The sequence below is a fragment of the Adiantum capillus-veneris genome, chromosome 29 (assembly GCF_014529385.1).
Source record: "Adiantum capillus-veneris isolate H3 chromosome 29, ASM1452938v2, whole genome shotgun sequence".
NCBI classification, from domain to species: domain Eukaryota; kingdom Viridiplantae; phylum Streptophyta; class Polypodiopsida; order Polypodiales; family Pteridaceae; genus Adiantum; species Adiantum capillus-veneris.
The window spans coordinates 63350099-63373610 of record NC_140959.1 but is presented as its reverse complement, the minus strand read 5'-3'; the positions used below and the strand labels follow the sequence as shown (position 1 = coordinate 63373610).

The following is a 23512-nucleotide window of genomic DNA, read 5'->3' as shown; positions in this document are numbered from 1 at the left end:
ATAGGATCAACATATCTGTATTGATGTGCATCACGCGACCTTGTACTCTGTCACAAGGAGAGCTTTTGCATGTTGATGCAGCCCGACCTAATCTCTTGTTGCACCATTGTTTTTGGTGTTGCGGCTTGAGTAGGGGAGGCAGAGCACGTGCTCCTACGAGGAAAGAGTTCAGAACTTCTATTGGGGACGGGTAGAGGCAACAAAAGGAGACCTCCAGAGAGGCGCAACTGCTAAATCACACTTCTCTCTCTCCCTCCCTCTCTCTTTGTTTTTTGATATGAAAGCACCAAACTAGCGCTCACCCGGACTTATCATTTAAATTTCCCTTCTTTAAAAAATTAGAGACTCTTACAAATCAATACTACGGCCGATGTGCTTTCAAATCATTTGTCCATTTACAATATCTTCTACCTTATTGCTATTGCAGATTGCAGATTCACTTAATTTGATATTTGGAATTTGACTCCAAGAAGATCCTTCATCACCTCGTATGTCACAAACGCCAAAGCAATAGAAGGAACAACCTTGATAGAATTGGGAATCACGCCTTTGTACAAGGCTCCAAAGCCTTCATTTTGAATAGTCTTCAAAAAAGCATCAATCATCCCAGTGTACTGAACCGTTGTTTTCATCTGACCATCCGCAGTGATGATAGAAGAGGCATCCTTCCATCCCACCATATGCATCCTCCTCCGTACCACATCAAGTGGATATGCTACGGTCGGGTCCACTGTACCTACTGCTGCTCCACATCCAAGTTTTGTAAGGATGCTCAAATGAACATTCTCTTTTGGCTTGCTTGCTATGTTCCTCTTCACTAGCCAGTCTTTGAGTGATTCGTATACCGCAAAATTTAAACCCACGGACGGGATCACACCAATAACAGATGGCAACCAGCCTTTGTAGACCGCTAATGGTCCTTCCTCTTTCATTATCGTTTACACTGCATGGAACATTCCTCGATAGAGCATCGGTGATTCCTTTGTCTGCACTGTAAGCCTACCCTGAACCATGTCCATAGGATACGTGGCAGATATTACAATAATTCCGACACATGCACCAGCTCCAAGTCTTAGTAATGGTTTAAGCTCAGTATCCTCTCGCCCAGTCTCCCTCCTGTACAACCACAAAATTTCACTTGAAGCTTGTTCATAGTTGTAAATCTTCATAGCAGAGTTAGGAATTATTCAAGCATAGTTTGTTCCATTCCCTTTGAAAAATCCAGCTAAGCCTTCATTGACCAAATGTACTTCAATACTTGTACCATGCCATTATATTTAGGCTTCAATGGATTTTGAACTTGAAGAAGAATCTTTAATCATTGAAGTGGAGCCACAGCTCTTTGTGACACTCCACCAGCCACACCTCCAGCAATGAGAGACTTGCAAACGGCCAGCGCTTTATCTCGTAGAGCCTTGAATTTAGCAGTTGCAAGTTTTGCTTCTTTAGCAAGGTTGCAAGTGTGGAGGCAGCCAATTCTTCCCCAGAAGCATAAAGTAGATATCTCTGGCAAAAGGCAACGTTCCCATGAGAATCAATCTCCTCTTCCGTGCTGTTATGACACCGTGCATGCTCCTTTTGCATCCTGGAAGTTGTGGCCTCTGTCGGAGAAACCATGGAGAACTACGGCAAAGCAACAGTCCGGGAAGCTAATGGAGGCAAGTCGAGTCATGAAAGGGAAGGAGAGAAAGATCCACTTGGGTGGGGCGAGCGAGTTGAGAAAAAGGACAAAGGCGCCTTCAGCTAGAAGCCACTACCACACCTGCTACTACAATGAGCAACATGTAGGCAAAAGGATGGATGGTGGTTGCCGGTGATTTAGGGCACAACAAAGCTCTCTCTCTCTCTCTCTCTCTCTCTCTCTCTCTCTCTCTCTCTCTCTCTCTCTCTCTCTTACCCTTAAAATAAGCTTCTCATCAATCAGGTTCTCTCAAGGCAAGTCCACACAATACAAGTACAATCATAAGTGTTTACATGATACATGGATCTTACAAAATTTAAAAACAGTAAAAGCCACACTTTGACTCACAAGACCGCATCAACTTTATTCTAGTAAACCAGCTGTCATAATAATCAATATCTAATTCTCCTAAATGATTTTCTCATATTAAACTGATCATTTAATGTGGGGAAGTTCCAGGGGAGAAAAAGCTAGAATATTGGTTAGGCTAGCAGACCGGCCACAGTAGGGATCCAAAGGAGGGAAAATAGGGATCCAAAGGGGGGGCCATCTGCAAAAGAGCCATGTGCAACAATGGGCTAAAAAGACCCTAAGGTTCAGCCCATTAAGACTTCCAAAATGCTAAGGTTCCAAAATTCAAAGGTTGTGTCCAAAGGGTTAAAGCTTAGGGGGAATTGGATGCTTTGTGTGCTCTCCAAAGTCAATGCACATCCCTACATGGGAGGGGGTGAGCCCTTCTTCTAGGGGATGAGAGAGAAAGACACACACACACACACACACACACACACACACACACACACACACACACACACACACACACACACACACACACACACACACACACACACACACACACACACACACACACACAAGCCCCTTTACACAAAAGGAATTAGGGACACATGTCAGCTCCCTAGCCCAGATGCCCACAAGGTGTGCCCAATTCCTATTGGATGACCCTTAAAGTGGACCAATGAGAATTAAGCTAGAGTAAATCTAGTTTAATTAATTTAAAAACATTTAATAAAAGAAACCAATAAGAATTAAGTCTCCTAGAAGACTATTGGGCAGTCTCCCAAGGGGTCCAATGAGCATTCAGGAGCCCCATGGCTTGCCTGATTCCTATTGGCCAAGAGGCAAAGGGGTCCAATGAGAGTTTAGTTTAATTATTTAATTACCTAAATCTCTCACAAAAGGGGAAAGGGGGACACATGCCAGAAGGCTATCACTTATGCTGCTTAATTGTAATTGGCTTGACTTGGGGAGGGCCAATGAGGCTTCAGCAAGAGCAATTAGCAAGAGGGCTCGCCCAAGAGAGAGAGGGGGCTGATTTTTGCAAGGCATTATCACACACACACTCACACAATATCATGTGTGAAGAAAGAGAATACTATCTCTTCCCAAGCTTTAATGGAGAACTCATCACCTACTCCAAGCTTGTGAGATAGAAGCCTACATCAACACTCTCTTGGCATGTAGATGCAAATCCAACCAAGAGCCAAGCTTCAATGCATGCTTATCTCCTCTACCAAGCTAATTACTAAGCTAAGCTAAGCTATGCTACATATGAGTGATTATGTGAGGAGATGTACATCTTTCTCGTAAGATACTCCTTCTTCCTCTCAATCTACTCTCATACCCTGCTAGCTCTCACCATCTTCGAAGGTGTGTGAGGTCTTGGGTCTGAGAACGGGGATAATTCAAGTTGTGTTTGTTAAGTGTTTTGCTTAGTGCATGAAGTTTCCATCTTCATTGCACTAGCTAGTCTTGAAGGAACACAAAGAATTTTATTGTACAATGTCTCTCTTGATGGGAGAAACCATAATACAAAGCCTTTTGGAGGGGGGACCGGCTCCATGCAAATCCGGTCCTCAACTATTGTCAATAGCTTAATTTCTCTCTATTTTGAAAGTATTGTCGATGCTATCTAACTAGGTGTTATGCTTTTTGTTGCTCTCTCCACCCAAGCACTCTTGTAATTCTCATTAGGAATCTATTCTAATGAAATGCCCACTATGTTCATGCTAATTTCTGCTACACATAAGTTACTAGGCCATTAAATGTTACATTGGTATCAGAGCTCAAGGTTTCTCTTTTCTTGCTCAAGAAGGGAGTTCCTCAAGCTAGCTACAAATGGTTGGTATTATTAATTGCCTGTGAGTAAGTAGAATAGGGATTTTTCAGCCTTGCAGTGCGCCTGCCTTTGTGCAATTAACGGGGCATCACCGTCGAGAGCTATGGTCTTAATAGTGGAGTCCTACGGGGCTTGCCTACGGCTTAACCACTATTGAGCTATTAGAAGCTTGACAGGAGCCGGTGCTGTTTTGGTGTTGAAAGACCCTCTCTTCTATTCCTTGCAATTAATGGTATTCGAGCCGCGGGTACAGTAGCTTGAGTGCTTTTTCTAAAGGGGTAAAGAGGAGTAGCAACTAGGGCTTGAAGTGCCAAAGTACACCTAAAAAGTTTACACCTAAAAGTTGTTAGAATGACTGACAATAGTAAAGAGAAGGAAATTAATGTTGATAACTTTGATTTTGCTCATGATCAAGCTACTAATGATGCTTCAATGCTTGTTAACTATCTTGTTACTAGGCTTCAACAAGCCATGGGCAATCCATATCTCCAAAGTGAAGTGCAACGGCAGCTCCGTGCTCACAGGATCCTCCAAGCGCATCACCATGACGAGAGAACACCTAGGAAGCCTCCTTGTGAGACTCCCAAAAGAGGTCTCTCTCCGATTCGGGAAGAAGAAGAGAATCCTTATGAAGGGCTCAAGAATTTACTTCTTGATGATGCATCTCCTTCCCAAAGGAGAACTCAAGAGCCTCCACCGAAGGAACGAGAAAGAAGCGAGTCTCCCGCCACCTCGACGGAGATGGCTCCACGAAGACGGCGGGCTAAACGCTCTCCATCACCACCAAAGCGGAGAAGACCATCGTATTCTTCTCCTCACCACAATTCGAAGAGGGATGATAAAAAGCAAGAGAAGAAAAAGGCGAGAAAGAGGACACCCTCTTCTCCATCTTCTTCATCCTCTTTCTCTTATGAAAGCTATGGTGAAGACGACAAAGATCAGGACAAGAAAAAGGCGAGAAAGAGGTCACCCTCTTCTCCACCTTCTTCAAATTCTTCACCTTCTGAAGAAAGTGATGGTGCAACTTTTGAACCATCAAAAAGAAGAGGCCATAGGAAATCCTATGCCGCATGGAAAAGGTCGTCCAAGCTGAAGAAATTCAAAGAGGGAGGGAACAGCATCTCTTTCCTTACCTATGATGGTACCTTTGGGAGGGATGAGCATCTCTTGGCCTTCATTCAAAGAGGGAGGGATGAGCATCTCTTGGCCTTTATCCAGCAATTCGATGCGGCGTTTGGAGATGAGGGCTTCACGGAGTCCTCTAAGCTATGCCATGTAGATATGCACTTTCAAAAGTCCGCCAGACAATGGTGGTCTAGCCTACGAGCCAATGGTGAAGCTCCACGAACATGGAAAGCTTTAAGAGCTTCCATTATGAAGCAGTTTTTGGCCACCGATGCCAAAGACAAAGTACTCACCGAATGGCGAAGCTTAAAGCTCTCTCCCAATGAATCTATCCACAAATATGTAGACAAGTTTTGGGACCTACAACTCAAAGCCACTGTCTTCAAAAAGTTGGATTTTGGAGAGCAAAAGCAACAATTTTGTGCGGGCTTAACCGAAGAAATGGCGGAGTATGTCAACTCCCAAAGACCACGTACCATATCGGCGGTAATACACCACACTATGGTGGCCTCTCGAATCAATTTCCGAACGGGGGCAAAAAGAAATAATAAGCCCCCAGAAAACAAGGGTTCCAATGAGCCTAAGGGGAAGGACAATGTCCAAAAGTCTCCTAAGGGCAACTCCAACAAAGCTAAAGAGAAGGGTGTTTAAAAAGGTAAGAATAAACTCTCTCCTGAAGAGCTTGAGCGTTATCGTAAGGATAACCAATGTTTCAAGTGCGGCGAACAAGGGCATGCATACCGCTCTTGTCCCCAAAAGAACAACCGCCAAGATCCTCCTAGAGCTTCCTTGGTTGAAATCCAAGAGGAGGAGACTCACCGAACAACTCACAAAGGATCTCCTCTATGCCATGCTTGGGGAAAGGTAAGAGAACATGATGCTTTTATTCTCTTTGACCCTGGTTCTACTCACAATTTTATATCCATAGAGTTGGCCACCAAGCTAGGCATACAATCCTACGAGATGGGAGATATCCTACCCGCAGACAGTGCCTTCAAGGGGCAAGAAGCTTCAGTCACTCCCTTAATCGGGAAATTGAGGCTTCATGTCCAAGGCTATGTGGACAAAGAGGACTTCTTTATCTCTCCTCTCAAGCATGAGGATGTAATCCTAGGGGCACCATGGTTTGACCGCCTTGCTGCCGATGTTAAATTTCCTGAAAAGAGAATCTCCTTTAAGTTCAGGGAAAAAGACATGTATATAGATGCTAAGGAAATGGGTAACACCATCCCCATTGTACATACACGAGCTTTCAACAAGTCAATAAAGAGCTCTATTTCTGTGTACATGATTTTTGTTAAAGATTCTAAAAATGAACCTAATGCTTTAGCAAAAGAAAATAAAAGCAACCAAAAGGAATTAGAGTTATCCAATTTTCTCAAGAGGTTTCAAGATGTTTTTATTGACGACATCCCTTGTGAGCTACCTACTAAACGAGGTAATGATGACCATGCAATTGAACTTCTTCCAGGAAGTTTGCCGCCTAATAAACCTCCTTATAGAGTTTCTCAAGCTCAACAAGAGGAGATTATGTGGCAAGTGCATGAGTTAGTTGAGAAGGGCATGGTTAGGCCAAGCTCATCTCCATTTTGCTCACCTGTGCTATTAGTGCAAAAGAAAGACGGCACATATCATGTGTGTGTCCACTATAGAGCACTAAATAGGATCACTATCAAGAATAGGTTTCCCGTTCCATGGGTAGAAGACCTATTTGATAAGCTACAAGGATCGACCTACTTCAGTAGGATTGACCTAAAAAGTGGCTATCATCAAATAAGGATAGTTGATCAAGACATTGTAAAGACCGCATTCCGTACTACATTTGGTCTTTACGAATACATTGTCATGCCTTTTGGCCTGACCAATGCACCAGCCACATTCAACCGCTTGATGGAGAATCTGTTCAGGCCTCATCGAATCTTCACTGGAGTGTTCTTTGATGATATTATCATCTACTCTAATTCATTGGAGGAACACAAGCAACATCTCCAGGTAATATTTCAAGTTTTAAGAGAGAATAAACTTTATGTTAATCGAAAGAAAAGTGAATTTTTCTTGCAAGATATTCAGTATTTAGGTCACATTATTCTCAAGATGTCATCCAAATGGATCCATCCAAGTTAGAGGTAATAAAAGGATGGCCTAAACCAAGGAATCTTCATGAACTAAGAAGCTTTATAGGTATGTGTGCATACTATAGACGCTTCATAGAAAAGTTCTCACAAATTGCGGGACCATTACATGACCTAACAAAGAAAAGCGTTAGGTATACATGGTCTGCTAAGGAGAACAATGCTTTCGAAAAGCTTAAAGAAAAGCTTATCTCTCAACCTGTGCTTACACTACCGGATCTCTCAAAACCATTTGAGGTCCAATGTGATGCTTGTGGTGATTGCCTTGGAGCTGTTTTTCTCCAAGAAGGGCACGCCATAGGCTATGAGAGTCGAAGGCTCGACCCTGTTGAGCAAGCTCTAGGCATATATGAAAAGGAACTCCTTGTAGTTCTACATGCCTTAGACTCATGGAAGCACTATTTATTGGGGACTCCTTTCATTCTGCGAACGGATCACCAAAGTCTTAAGTACTTCATGACGCAGACTAAGCTCTCCGACAAACAAATGAGGTGGGAAAATTTCCTTTCGCAATTTCATTTTCATATTGCTCACATTGCTGGCAAGCACAATCAAGTAGTCGATGCACTCTCAAGACGGCCGAGAGTGAATGCGGTTTCCATAGCAACTCACAATGATCTATCTTCAATGATAGATGAGTACGCTATTGATCCCAACTTTAGAGATGTGATTTCAGCCCTGGCATTAGGGAAGAAAGAAGAACCATTCACTTTACAAGATGGTTATCTTCTCTATGGCAATAGACTATGCGTTACTAACTCACTACGTGAGAAAGTAATGTATGAATCTCATGCTCCACCTTATGCGGGGCATAGAGGCATTCAGTCTACCTTAAAGGGAATAGAAACATATTTCTATTGGCCTACCATGAAAGTGAACATACAAGAGTATGTCCCCAAATGTGTGGTATGCCAAAAGACAAAATTTGATAGAGGGAAGCAACTTGGATTGCTTCAACCCTTGCCAATCCCTAATTCACCATGGGAGAGCATATCCATGGATTTTATCTTTGGATTGCCTAAGTCTATCCATGGGAATACGGGAATATGGACAATAGTAGACAAGTTTAGTAAACAAGCTCATTTTATACCTGTCAAAAAGACTATCAAAGCCCATCAAATGGCAATCCTCTTTATTTCACAAATTTTCAAGTACCATGGCTTGCCCATGTCCATAGTGTCGAATAGAGATCCTAGAATGACCAGTAATTTCTGGAAGGGTCTCTTTGAGAATTTAGGTACAAGGCTAAACTTCTCTTCGGCCTATCATCCACAAACGGATGGCCAAAGTGAAATAGCTAACCTAAAAATTCTCAATCTACTAAAAGCCTATGTAACGGAAGTAGATCAAAGATCCCAATGGGAGAAGTACTTACCCTTAGTGGAGTATGCTTACAATAACACTGTACATACTTCCACGGGAAAAGCACCTTTCGAGGTAATTGAGGGAAGATCAAAAAGTCCCTTGCTACTTAAGGTACATGGGAAGATCTTCGCTGCAGATGAGTATAGCCGAGACCTACAAGAATCTTTTCAAAAGATTAAGGATGCTATCTCTATCTCACAGCAAAGGCAAAAGGTTGCTGCTGACAAGCACAGAAGAGCCCAAGCCTTTATAGAAAACGATTGGGTCTTGTTAAAGTTTCCAAAGGCTCGATTAAGGCACACAACGGGCAAGAATCCTACGGGCCACCAAAAGTACTATGCTAAACTAGCGAAAAGGTACTATGGTCCCTTTCAGATTCTTAGGCCAATCAATGAGATGGCCTATCAACTCAAGTTTCCCAATCATTGGCTCATACACAATGCTTTCCATGTGAGCCTATTAAAGCCTTACAAAGGAGATCCACCTCAAGAACCAGCTATTGAAGACCCACAGGAGATCAAGGACCAAGAGGAGGTGCTGCAGCCCGAGTCCATTCTCCGACATGAAGGCAAGGTACTAAGAGGCGGTAAGACTATCCGACTATATCTTATTAAGTTTAAGAATTATCCTTTTGAAGATTCTAGATGGATGCAAGGCATACAATTAAAGGATAACCTAAACCTTGTCAATGCTTATAATGCTTCCCAAGAGTAAGCAAATGTACAAAATGTTAAAAAAATGAACAAATTTGTTGTCTTGTAAGACTCTCTTTTTCTTTATTTGTGCACAAAAATGAAGTAGTATGCATGCTTAGATCAAGTTTGTGGAGACGGCGTCTCCCAAACACCAAGTAGAGCTTGTCACTCTACTACGGAAGATTGATAGGACTGATTTCCAGACATGCTTGCGGCAGCCTCAGGCTCTCAAGCGCCAAATGGACTAGTCATCCATTATGGAATGATGTCGTAGGGTAACATAGGGATCCTCTACCCACTAAGAAAAGGACTCATGAATATGCTTTATCTTCTCTACACCATAGTCGAGGACGACTATGATTTCAAGAGAGAGGTAATGTCATAATAATCAATATCTAATTCTCCTAAATGATTTTCTCATATTAAACTGATCATTTAATGTGGGGAAGTGCCAGGGGAGAAAAAGCTAGAATATTGGTTAAGCTAGCAGACCGGCCACAGTATGGATCCAAAAGAGGGAAAATAGGGATCCAAAGGGGGGGCCATCTGAAAAAGAGCCATGTGCAACAATGGGCTAAAAAGACCCTAAGGTTCAGCCCATTAAGACTTCCAAAATGCTAAGGTTCCAAAATTCAAAGGTTGTGTCCAAAGGGTTAAAGCTTAGGGGGAATTGGATGCTTTGTGTGCTCTCCAAAGTCAATGCACATCCCTACATGGGAGGGGGCGAGCCCTTCTTCTAGGGGATGAGAGAGAAAGACACACACACACACACACAAGCCCCTTTACACAAAAGGAATTAGGGACACATGTCAGCTCCCTAGCCCAGATGCCCACAAGGTGTGCCCAATTCCTATTGGATGACCCTTGAAGTGGACCAATGAGAATTAAGCTAGAGTAAATCTAGTTTAATTAATTTAAAAACATTTAATAAAAGAAACCAATAAGAATTAAGTCTCTTAGAAGACTATTGGGCAGTCTCCCAAGGGGTCCAATGAGCATTCAGGAGCCCCATGGCTTGCCTGATTCCTATTGGCCAGGAGGCAAAGGGGTCCAATGAGAGTTTAGTTTAATTATTTAATTACCTAAATCTCTCACAAAAGGGGAAAGGGGGACACATGTCAGAAGCCTATCACTTATGTTGCTTAATTGTAATTGGCTTGACTTGGGGAGGGCCAATGAGGCTTCAGCAAGAGCAATTAGCAAGAGGGCTCGCCCAAGAGAGAGAGGGGGCTGATTTTTGCAAGGCATTACATTAGGGGAATTTTGAGGTCATTTTTGTGCCTTTTAGCGTGTAGAGAGAGAGTGGTCTCAACCAATGGTTGAAGAGCTTCCGTTACGGAACCTCTATTTTTGAAAACTCACAAAAAAAGCAAATAGTCTATCTTTACCGCAACTTTGAGCTGGTAAATAGCAATGTAAACAAGTAAAAGTGCAAAGGCATTTAATAGCTGTCGCTTTTAGAAAGACGTACTTCTCATATTATATTGTTTTCATTTTGCACGTTGCCATTATAAAACAACGTTTGGATTATATCTCATGATCTTTTCCAGTTTTGAACCGTTTTTTGCACATTCTGCTTATTCTTCTCTTGAACTCAGACTAGACTTCTCTGCTCATTTCTTTTTTCACCATGGAATCTTCATCACGATCAAAACGACCAAGAACTTCCATTGAAGCCATTATCACTGACAACACGACTGATCAAAATGGACAGAGTAGAATTTCTATATTCATGCCCATTGTAGTTTCTATAGACTTGTTCTCTAATGCTGAAGTTAGAAAATCTAGAACAATGTTTTCAGTGAAGACTTTAGACTCAGCAAATGTACTTGAATTTGTGGATGAGGGTTGGAAAACCAAAACAGTGAATGGAATCACTTGTTATGTGCAAGCTGGCTCAATTGCTTGCAAATACATGATAGGGACACAAAACTTCATTATGTCATTTTATTACTGAAGATGGCACTATGTTGGTGGTCAGCTAACTCCACTTGATCAAGACATGGAGGACTTCATTGACAGCCCAATAGAAGACATTGATATATGGGTAAACAATGAGCATCTGTCAATTGTAAAGATAAGAGGCATGTGTAGCTTACAATAATTGAGATTGGACCTGCAAAATGATGAAATTGAACTGCCCACAACATTCTTCTTTCAAGTAAATGGTAGAAAGGTAACTATTATGCCTAAAAGTCTCTTGTTCTCTTATTGGTTCTTTATTTAACTTTGACTGTTTTTGTAGGTATCAAAAAGGAATGAAAACAGGCTACAGTGCAAGGACATCTTGGATGGCATTGTACATTTGGTGCCTTAAACATCCTTCAAGGCAATTTTGTAACACATGCCTTGCGAGGATCTTATTTTGTATCACATGACCTACAAGGATCTTATTTTGTATCACATGATTTAAAAGGATCTTTATTTTGTTATTGAAATGCAACTTTTTCAAACATCCAATGATTTGATTTTGTAACAGAGTCTTAAAACAAGTATTCAATTTCAAATATTTGCACTTACATACAAGGGTCCATACAAGGTCCAATTGGTTACAAGTGGGCTATAGAATAGACAATTGGATACAATAGAGAACTGAGAAGCTTGATACAAGTGGGCTACAATAAGCTAGAATAGTTTTTTGGCAGGAGTTTTCCTGTCCCTAGGGGACTTCCTTAATGGGGTTGGTGCTTTTGCAGGAGATTTTCTTTTTGAATTGGGCTCTTTTGTCCTGGGAGATTTTCTTTTTGAAGTGGGCTTGACTGGAGGGCTTGAAGGCTGCTTCCTCTTTCTCTTATCATCCATCTCTTCACTTGCCTTTTCCTGCTCACCACTCTCTTCTTCATCTTCCAGCTTTTCTTTCCCCTTCTCTTCAACATCATCATCTTCAAATACCTCTTGCAGTTCTCCATTTGATTCAATCATATACTTGATAATCCTTGCTCTTGTCAACCATAGCACTCTCTGTTGATCTATACAAGGCAATAGAAAGCAAGTTTTAGGAACAATAAAATGAGAAAAAATACAGCTGGCAAATATGAAATATGCTATACTTCTATATCCTGATTGTCATTGCAGTATATGAAGTCCAAGAGGAGCTTGGAATTTGTCAATACCCTCCATCCACATGAATGGCTTTCAGGCTGAATTGGAACCTGCAATTCATTACATGTATTTTTGGGAAAAAATCTTTGAGGATAATCCATTGAAGTGAACAAAGCATAAAGAATTCCAACCTTCACCACTACAAAATGGATGTCATTCAGCATCTATAAATCTTATAGTAGCACTATCCAAAATTCTTTATAAATGAGTTTCTGCTTTACTAAAAGTATGTGCTTATGGTTTACAAAATGTGTCTGCTGCTATACTTACAATTTTGCTTGACCATGTACTCCAACAAGAGAATTGACAAAGTAGCATTTTCTTTTCACAATATCAATTGCAATTAAACTCCAATGTGAGCTATAAAAACAAGCCTCAGTTAGCCTTCTAACGTGAATTAGCAAATTCTCTTCACAAGGTGTAGGTAGAAAACTTACCTCTCATGATAAGGAATCAAGAAAAATTCACAGATTTCCAAGTCCACATGAGTCAACCACTTTGTGAGCTCTCTAATGTTTGTCTCTGTCCTGAGAAATTGGGAGATAGTAGGGTCTAAAATCTCCACCTTTTGTTGAAGGTCTGGCTCATATGAATGCATCATTAACCTGGTAAAGAGTTCTTGTTATATAAAGAGTTCTTGCTATAAACAAAAATACAGAGGAAAACAAAAACAACCTAAGGCATGTGATAAGGAGTGGAGAATTCATCTCCTTGGTCCAGTCCTTGAGAATTTCCAAGGTCTCAGAGTCAAGTGAATTGTAATCCTCCCTAGGATCCTCCCCACTGAATAGAGTGACAACAAAACCAGTAGGATTGACACTCCTCAAGAGGGGCACTGGCTGAGGTTCCAACAGGTCAAGCTCCTTTCTCTCTGCAATTTCCTTGTCTTACTTGGCTCTCTTTTTCCTTTCCTTTTCCTCTTCTTCAGTAATATCAAAAACTCCTACTTCAGGCTCCTTGGGCTTCCTCCATGGAGGAATGTTGAGAATATTGAATGCCTTTATATCATGCATAGGGACAGGCTCCAAAATTTTTGAAAACCTGTATGTCAGCCTCCTAAGAGTGATCATGTCTTTGTCCATCAGAGTAACCCTATGGGCATGAGTTGCACAAATATAGGCATCTTGGAAAATCTCAATCATAAAGTTCTCAGAAGCCTTCTGGATACATTAGGAAATTTCAGAGGTCATTTGGAGGGCCATATGAAGAGAGAGAAAAATAGAGCGCGTCCAATGAGCATGAAGGCTACGTTACGTAGGAAAGTACGTGGAAAGACTCAAAAAATAGGAAAATAGCATAAAACTTTCACGAATCTAGGATTGTAGCATAGTAATTTCCTTCCTTTTACCGAGCTTTTAGGTGCTTGCATGTGGTCCCACTTCTGATATTATCTTATGGTCATTAACGTACTGGAGGGTGACCATTAAGCCCGCACAAGATATTGGAATTCTAAAACACTTTCCCTCCATTAGAATGCTTTCAAAGTGAATCTCCCTCCACTAAAGCTTTTCTCTGAGAGCTATGGCGTCCACGTCTTCTCGCCCAAGAGGCTCCAGGTGTTTACTGTCTCTCACACCAACAACCAACAACTGCACTTTGCCTAGAAGGCCAAGTAGTAGCATATCCTCAATTACAATACCAGCTTCAATAAGTACAGAGAACCAATGGGTTGGACAAAGGATAAACAAAGGTTCATGGGTCCTCATGCAACCAAGAAGACCCAAGAGGTCTAGTGGTATCAATGTTTACCGCTCAGCATGGAAGGCCAGAGTGTTGGATTTCAAAGTTGAAATCGGCAAAAGATCTGTAAAGGAAGTTCTTGTTCAGCATGTGTTTACCCATCCTGAGGTGATAGCAAACGGTGGAAATGTATCAGATATACATCAACCACGTTGCAATTGTAAGTACTCTTGACATGTGAACTTACTGGTACTCTCATTATAACTTTTCTTATATATTTTGCAATGTTTCTCCCGCTTGTTATGAGTAATGTCTTCATTCTTCACAGCTCAATTACATTAGATTTGTCATTTGTACTTATTGATACTCTTAGTTTAACTCTTCTTATATATATTGCAGATGTTTATCCCTCTTCTTATGAGCAATGGGAGCCTGTGGAGTGCATAATAGGCCTCTTCCATGTTGTTCATGCCCACATTGGTTCTCTACAGTACTCAGAGAGGAGCAGCAAAAGACTGGCTGATGAGGGAATCTTTTTTTATGACCACTTTTACCAACTCAGCTCAGGGAATAAGAATGGCATGTTGGTGAAAGTGCCTCTACCAACCGATTGGAACACTGTGGACTGGCCAGTTCCCGAGGAAACAATGGTGGAGGCAATGCGAAGTAAGCTCTACAAGGATATACAAAGGTCTCTACGTAGCTCTATTCCTACCAAACTGGTTAGAATTGCAAACTTCTGTCCTGTTGCACTCTTCATAGAGCTGTTTCATAGCTACAACATCCGAGTTACAAAAACTATGTTCATGTGCAAGTCATTTCAGCAGTCATCCTGTGACAAACTTCTTGACAAAGGATGGTATGCAAAGGAAGAGATTGGTTTACGGTGCGAGGTCGCGCTTGATACTCTAGTTGTTAAGTACATGATTGCAAGCCAATCACTGTTACTCTCGTTTTGGTATATGCGATCACAAATGCTAAACGGTAAGTACATTCCTATGGACCAGGTTTCTTCAAGTTTGGAAGATAATCCTACTGTGGATGTGGAAGTGATTGATAAAGAGCATGGCCTACTATTGGTGGTTACAATAAGGGAGCTATGCAGTCTTCAGCATTTGCGAAATGACATCATTGAAGAGTCAATGGACAAGGATCTATCAGATTTTTCCTTTTTCCTAGCTGGCCGTAAGGTGATGCGGCGAAGGGAAAAAGATATTTTGTGCAAAGAGTTGGATGGTCGGGTTGAAGTAGTGTCAATGTAACAGATATTCTTGTGAACCCAAGTGTATACAAATGACTTTCAAGACATGAAGTTTATTGAGCTCATTTTTCAATTGTGCCCTGTGAAAAAGTGTGCTTGAAATACATTTCTTTACCACGTCAAATCTCTCTCTCTCTCTCTCTCTCTCTCTCTCTCTATATATATATATATATATATATATATATATATATATGTTAGACAAGACAAAGACATGATAGAAGAATCATCTTAATTCATTAGAAAGTACAAACTCGTCCGTGAACAATGGACTGAGATACAATTTCTGTAAGTATGGAATCAGAATGTCTTCAAGGTAAAAATCGAAGGAATGCCCCTCGAAAGAAGGTGGTGAGACAGTTGTTCCCGGCGGATTTAGCTCTCCCTTTTCAGGAGTATCATCAATTAGTAGTGTATTAGTTGCATCAAAGGGTACACCAATTTGGCTAAACGGTTTGTACAAAAAAGGTAAGTGTGGTTTTTTAGGGTGGTAGTGGCCCTCAACGGTAACGCATTTTCTTTGATCATACAAAAAGGAAAAATCTGACGTGTGAGCGTGGCATACACTGCAAACTATTGCTCATCCAAGCCGCTATCTTCAAGCTCTCTAGGGCTAGACATAGTAAGCAGGTGTTGTATTAAACTTACCCGGTATCTTTGCAAATAATCATATGTGTAGTTTTTTAAAGCACTCTGCAAAATTGAAAGACCACATGGTGAGAATTCTTTTATAGACTAAACCAAAACTAACTGAATGCATTGCCAAATGGGTACCTTAGTCATGAAAGGTTTTAATGCAAAGTAGCTTTGCAGGACATATTCTGAATGGAGAAGACATCTCCAGCCGCAAGAATTTCCATCGGTTTGATTTGGGACAGGTACTTCTTTGATTGGGGCCTTGTATAGTTCATACCTTCCACATAGCTTGCCATAGGCAAGCAACAACCTCTTTATACAACTGCACAAAGCAATGTCAAGATGTTAGCATGAGGCTTCAAATTTACATGGATATCTATAAGAAACACTTTCTGATACAAAACACTTACAGCCTAATTTCAGGGTGGGTTCCTTTTATTGAATTGAACACCCACACTGCTGGTTGGTCAACATCAAGGCATATGAGACTCCAGTGATGGTTGTTCTCATATGGAAAGATGTTCACAGTAACTTCCACAATAGCACAGTGGAGAAACCAACTCTCAAAGGTCCCAGATGGACTGTTCTTTTGTCTAATAATCACTGACATTTGTGGATCAAGAAGAAACACCTCTGTGTGAGTGTGCAGTGGGAGTTGACTTTTGATCAGGCTGCAGAGACTCTACCTGAGTTAGCAAACCTATTATCTGAGTTTTCAAAGCTAGCAAGATAGTAACACTTACTTAAGACAAGCATAGATAATTGTGTCTGAAATCTGAGCATCTGGATTCTGCAGTAAATTAATGTCCACTTTTTCCAGAGCTAGCTTTCTGGCTCCATCTACAAATGGTATCTCTGCAAGCAAACCATCCTTCATTGAAAGTAGAGTTTCTTGATTGCTTGCCTCTATGGACAGGGTCACATTGCACTCCGTTTGCCTCTGGGACTCCACTGCTACTTTTGCTTTCTCCTTAAGCTCTGCTTCCCTCATGTCCTCTATTTGGCGAGCAATAGTCTCTGCCCTTGCCCTTGTATTCACATCATGTGTGACATCTACAACTGTGAGTTGTGGCACTAGCTCCGGGGGGTATAACAAAATTTCCCTCATTTTCTTATCCTTGCAGACATTGGGGACCAGTAGTTTGTCATACCTCCACCTTATTCTTTTCAGTGTCTCACTATCTTTGTCCATTATAGTAACCCTGTGGGCATGGGCTGCAACAATGGTCATGTCACTGAATTACTCCAGTAGGAAGTCCTCTGCTGCTTCCTATAGAGCCATTAATGCCACCACCTTCCACCTTTTGGTGCCCCAGGTAGCTTCATCACATATGGACCTCACCATCCTCTGGAAGGGCAGCTTTGGTATGCATAAATCTACACATTTCTGTGCCTTTCTGATTTCTCTGAAAAGTCCCATGCAGGTTTGCAGCTTCTTCATCCTTGGCCCTTTCAGAATTTTATTTGGTTTTCCAGGTCTTTTCTTTGGGGTTGCAGATCTGCTACTTGCTTTAGATGCTAATCCTGGTCCCTTGCCTGCCTTCCTTGCAGTGGCTTTTGTTCTAGTTATCTCACTGTACACCAAAAGAAGAGTCTCAATCCCTTTCTCTCTTTCTATGACTCTCTCTCTCTCTCTCTCTCTCTCTCTCTCTCTCTCTCTCTCTCTCTCTTCTCTCTCTCTCTCTCTCTCTCTCTCTCTCCTTTCTATAGCTTAGCATATTTAAATAGAGAGAGTGAGAGAGCCCATTACTAAAGGCGCGCGCGGAGCACGTTTTTACCTCAACAAACACCTCCACGCGCCGTTAGTATAGGGTAAAATAAATACACACATACTCTCTCTCTCTCTCTCTGGTCAATGCACAGTACTAACGGCGCGCATAGAGACATGCACTACGGGTATGCCTCTCTACGCGCGCCTTTGGTATAGAGAGAGAGAGAGAGAGAGAGAGAGAGAGAGAGAGAGAGAGAGAGAGAGAGAGAGTGTTTGTATTTTAAAGATGTGTGTCTGTGTGTTTGTGAGTGTGTGTGTGTGGGTGTGTATGTGTGTGTGTGTGTATGTGTGTGTGTGTGTGTGAGACTGTTTGTGTGGGTTGTTTGCTAAGACTGTGCTTGGTACTGTGACAGAAATAGAGATAGAGAGATAGAGGCAAAGGCAGAGGGAGAGGCAGACCTTCGTTATGTCGATGGGTCGGCTTGCTGTCGGAGACGCAGACGACGGCTCTTGCACTCTCTCTCTCTCTCTCTCTCTCTTTCATTCACTCTCTTTCACGAGGTGTGGTTTTTCTCTCTCTTGACCTCTTTATATGATGTACAAAAGTATACGGTCTCAATAATGACCACACGTGTGACAGCATGCAAATATACTCTAATTTATAGTGACACGTGGGGCGCCGCCGTGTGTATCCGTTATAAGTGTGATTTTGAGAGAGAGAAAGAGAGAGAACAATAGAGAGAGAGAGAGAGAGAGAGAGAGAGAGAGAGAGAGAGAGAGAGAGAGAGAGAGAGAGAGAGAGTCTTAGAGAGACAGAGAGAGAGAAAGAGAGAACAGATTGTGAGAGAGATAGAGAGAGGGAGAGAGGGAGAGACACAGATTGAGAGAGAGATAGAGAGAGGGACTCCTTACTCTCAGAGAGAGAGAGAGAGGGAGGGAGAGAGACAGAGTTAGTTTGACACACAAAAAAGCAATGGAGGAGACACCTCCCTTGGAGTTCCTGCAAACCCCACCAACAAAAGGTGATCTCTCACTCTTTCTCTCTGTATTTCCAACAGTTGGTACAAATTGTGTGTGTGTGTGTGTGTGTGTCTAAACAAAGAAAAACCCAGACTGCTGTTCAACACACACACCTCAATACCCATACTTCCATAGACAGAGACACAGACACACATACACACAGACACACACATACAGATATATACACATTGTCTCTCTCCCTCCCCTCTGTACACGTTACTAACGGCGCGCATAGCCAACCAAATACTGGCTCCAGATCTCTCCGCGCGCCTATAGTATGGTTATGACTCTCCCTCAATTGTACTTAAGGCGCGCGGAGAGAGTTGCAAAAAGCACTTTTTCGTCCTTGCGCGCCTTTAGTACAAATAGAAAAATACAAAGAGAGAGAGAGAGAGAGAGAGAGAGAGAGAGAGAGAGAGAGAGAGAGAGAGAGAGAGAGAGAGAGAGTCTGTGTGTATTTTTTTAGTGTTCTTTGGAGAGAGAGAGAGAGAGAGAGAGAGAGACTATGTGTGTTTTTGTTTCTGCTTTGGTGAGAGACAGATATATATATATATATATATATATATGTATGTATATATATATATGTATATATATATATATATATTTATATTTATATCTATCAGGAGAGAGAGAGAGAGAGATAGAGAGAGAGAGAGAGAGAGAGAGAGAGAGAGAGAGAGAGAGAGAGAGAGAGAGAGAGAGAGAGAGAGAGAGAGATCATGATGGTTTGGTTTTGGTAGAGTTGTCATGTTTCCTGATGGTTTTGACTTTTCATGTTTCCTGATGAATAGGATTAAGGTCCAGTAGGCAGAAGAGGCTGAAACCTGATCCAGAGCTTGTGCCAGGATTTCAACCCTTGGAGGCTCAGTTGCTTAATGTATCTGCCAAAAGAACTGTTGACTTTTGTTAGGACATATCTGAAGAAAAGTCAATTGGTGAAGATCAATCAGAGAGGTCACCAGGGCAAGAGGATCCCTCACCCTACAAGGCTGTGGTGCCCTCTACAGTACTTCTGAAGAGAAATACAAGAAAGAGGAATATAGAATTCTCAGATGATACAGATGTGCTAGAAGGAAGTCCCTGTGCAACTAAATGTAAAGACAAAGAGGATGTGTCTTGTCTGGAAGACCCAGCTGCAACTGATGAGAGGCTGTTTGATTTTGCAGCATCTTGTGGTGCTGGGGACAAGTTTGATCTAGTTCATTCTATGTTTAATCCAAAGTTTGACATTGAAGACTTGTTAGCTCAGCACAGTAATTTCTTGCAGTCCTACAGAGATAAGTTTGAAGTGATGGTGCAGGTAGGAAGGGTTGTTCTGCCTACTATGACTCTTGTGCATTTAAATGACTGTGGTGGAAAGGGACAGGGACTGAAGAAGTATAGGGAATTACCACCCTCTTGCCGACATTCAGCCTGCCCTTTGCATAAAAAAGAATGCAAACTCATTCAGGAAGCCTTTGGCTTTATGATTTACCTGAACAGCCTGTTTGGATTCCTCATGCAGAATCCTGATGAGGTGTTAGAGGAGCAGGATGCAGCACCAGATGAAGAATGCGAGGAGACAACTCATATGCAAGAAGTCGAGGAGGTTGAAGACACAGTCGACCTTGAGGTTGAGGCAATTGAAGTACAAAGAAGTAAGATGCTCTCTGTGAAAACCATAGAAATCAAACTTCCATTGGATGTCAGTAACTTCACTGAGAAGCATGCTCAGATGATGTTGCCTGCTGTGCCTGACTTCAGGATTGGAGACAGGACCTATATCTTCTTACATGATGTGCAAAGTGTCTTTTATTTAAGGGAGGATTTCTCCCTGGCTATTATTTCCAGAGTCCAAGAGGAGAGGAGTGGATTTGTTTCAGAGGATAGTAGTGATGATGAGGCAATGGAAACATCCAGCAATCCAATGGAATGCCTTCGAAGATGCTTTGAGAAAGCTGAAAAATACAAGGAGACACTACCTGATGAAGCCACCTTCCAAGCAATAAGACAAAGCCTAAGACCATCGAAAAGTAACAAAGAAGTGGAGGATTGGTTTAACCATTCAGGTCAGGGGTCAACTACATCTGTAGACCTGTGGCAAGAAAACCTCTTTCTGCAGGATGAGAGCTTCATGGTAACTCTCTCTCTCTCTCTCTCTCTCTCTCTCTCTCTCTCTCTCTCTCTCTCTCTCTCTCTCTCTCTCTCTCTCTCTCTCTCTCTCTTTGTGTGATTTCTGACATTGTATGTGCAGTCTTGGATTGCTGACAAGGATGACTTCCTTCGGCGCCGGACAAGAGAGTATCGAGGAAGGGATGCGGCCCTAGCACAGTACCTTTCAAAGCTTTGCGAGTCGCCGATAGTAGTTTTTCACAATTCCATGTCACAAGAGGGTTCAATAGCAACTTACACATTCAAGACACTATCACGCTTCTTGGGTGGACCGGTGCTGCCCAAAAGTGCAGATAAAGTCATTCTTGTGGACAAAGTGTTTGCTAGAGATTGTTTTGGTTACTGCCCAGGCTATACAGGTGGTCGGGCAGCGTATTACTACACCTACACAGCAATGGCACTAGCTCTTGGTAGACAAAACCCAGATGAACTTTTAGAGTATGGCAAACATCTCATGATTCGTTACAAGGGTGACGTGCCAAAAAACAAAATTGAACCTGCAAAATCTTGATACACTTCAAGTAGCAATTGTATAAGATCATGTATTACATAAATTTTGTACAATGTCATCCACTCAGAGTATCTTTCTCCACTTGTGATTCACATACACCATTGTCTCTCTCCACCTTCGTTGACTTTCACGAGCTCCGGAGTTGTTGTATGCCATTGATCTTTTAGCTTTTTGTTGTTGTAAATGTCTGATGGCTTGTGCTGTTGCTGAATTTGCCAAGACTTCTTTTGCCTGCATTCGATGAATGATTCTACGATAGAACCATTCAAATAGTTCTCTCAAACTGTTAGCCTTGATTCGAGAGCCACCATGTCGTGTGTGCCTGAAATAAGCATTTCTCGCCATGTAATGAGACTTTTCCATCCCTTGGGTATTCCATAAAAATATTGTTGAACTCATCATATGCCATGTTTGCTCCATGGCCACTGTAAGTTGCTTTAATATGAAAGGGCTGTCGAAGATAGTCTCCCTGTGCCTCGTTAAGCTGAAGCCTCTCTTTCCAAACACTTGAGGCTGATGGTAGAAGTATGGATTTTATACCCTTCCTAACAAATATGGATGAGACAGACTTTTGGATAGCCGAATATCCTCTTTTGCTTACACCAAGTGAATCAAGTGTGCCTTGTATCTCTTTTGCAGGCATTGAGTTCTCTGAAATAAAGCGGTCCACTACATTTCGTTGTAGGACCTTAAACTTCTTGTCATGTACTATATCTGCTGCCAGGCTTCTACTTATAAGTGGCTTCAATCTCTTTCCTATATTGGCTTTGGGGTCAATGTTTTCCTTGTTAGGATAGATTGAATCTCTACATGAAGACAATGCATAAGTAAATAACAGAAAATTTGCTTCACTAACACTATTTAGGCACATGAAAACAATGCATAACAAGAAAAAACAAAAAGATTACTTAACTAAGACAATGTAGCCAACCAAGAAGCATCACCTTAATGCTCGGATTCTTTTCTTGAGACCTCCTGATGCAACCTGCAATGTTTCAAGATTGCGCAATTTCTTCTTTCGGATACGACCACCCAAGATGGTGTCCTTCATTTGACAACTTCGCACCTTTCCTTTCAGTTCTTGTACCTCTGTTTTATGTTGCAAAATGGTAACCTGATCTATAGAATGTAAATGTGAAAGGCGAACAATCTCACATTGTTGAGCTTGGAGAATGCTCTTGTAAGTTTCAGCTTCTCTTGTAAGTGATTTACAATAACCCAGAAGGCCCTTTTCTCCATCACCAGCAAAGGTCACTAAGCTTGTAGGATTGACAAACGGTGGAGACGCATTAGTTATTGGATTCTTAGGGTAGAGAGAGCCTCTCGTCCAGATATCTATGTGTTTAGCTCCTTGAGCTCTGAGCGTGTCTATGGAAGCGGGAGGTATATGTGTGTTTGTTTTACTGCGCTTAATCAATGGTTGGTCCTCATTGTCCAAATCAATGTGAAGGTGATATTTGGCTCGTTTCTGGGTAACATTTGTGCCATTTGAGGAGTGCGCCATTAGCCAAATGTGCAGGTTTAATGGAAAGTGAATAGCGGCTGCGGATTCGTCCCTCCATGTTAGCCTCATTCCCTCCATATTGACGAGGTTCATTCAATGCAACTGAAAAGAGGATTATCCCTCAATCACTATGAACGAATGTTCAGAAGAGTAAGGAATCTACTTAAAGTACACTTTTTGAAGTTTTACTATGAAAGACCCAGCTCTTTTATTTGCCATTTTTTCTAGAGAGAGAGTGCAAAAAATACATTTTCTTAGAAGGCCCTCCAAATGACCTCCGAAATTTCCTAATGCATGCCAATGCAGTACTAGTCCACCTCATGGAAATCTTATACTCCTCTACAACTTGTCTGCACAGTCTCTGGAAGGGCAGTTTGGGAATTGCAAGATTGATGGCCTTTATGGCCTTCCTTATCTCTCTTAGACATTTGACCCCCTGCTTGAACTTTCTCTTTGTAAGGAGAGGCTTAAGCTGCACAGGCTTGGAAGCCTTCCTCTGATGTGTATCTTTCCTTTTGCTTGTTTTAGGGTCGGGTAGAGAAGAATCCTTCCTCTGAGATTTGGTCTTCTTTGTGCCAGCAGAGGTTGGTTTGCCAGGATCTTTAGAAGTGGATGGTTGGTTTGGTAAAGTACTAGCTGAAGCTTTGCTAGGCTTAGGAATCTCTTCTTCATCTTTGGATAGAGGCTCATCAACTTTCCTTGCAGTCTTCTTGGTCCTTGCCATCTTCAAAAGGAATAGGAATGCTTGTTGCACAACAAACAACAAACATTAGTAACAAACAACAAACATTTTTTTCCTATTATGAC

General features: G+C 41.8%; 1 pseudogene; it reads right to left on the bottom strand.

Annotated features, from left to right (window-relative positions):
- Positions 1 to 395: 395 nt before the first annotated feature.
- LOC147419307 (mitochondrial adenine nucleotide transporter ADNT1 pseudogene) lies at positions 396 to 947 on the bottom strand (annotated as a pseudogene).
- Between the last annotated feature and the right edge of the window lie 22565 nt (positions 948 to 23512).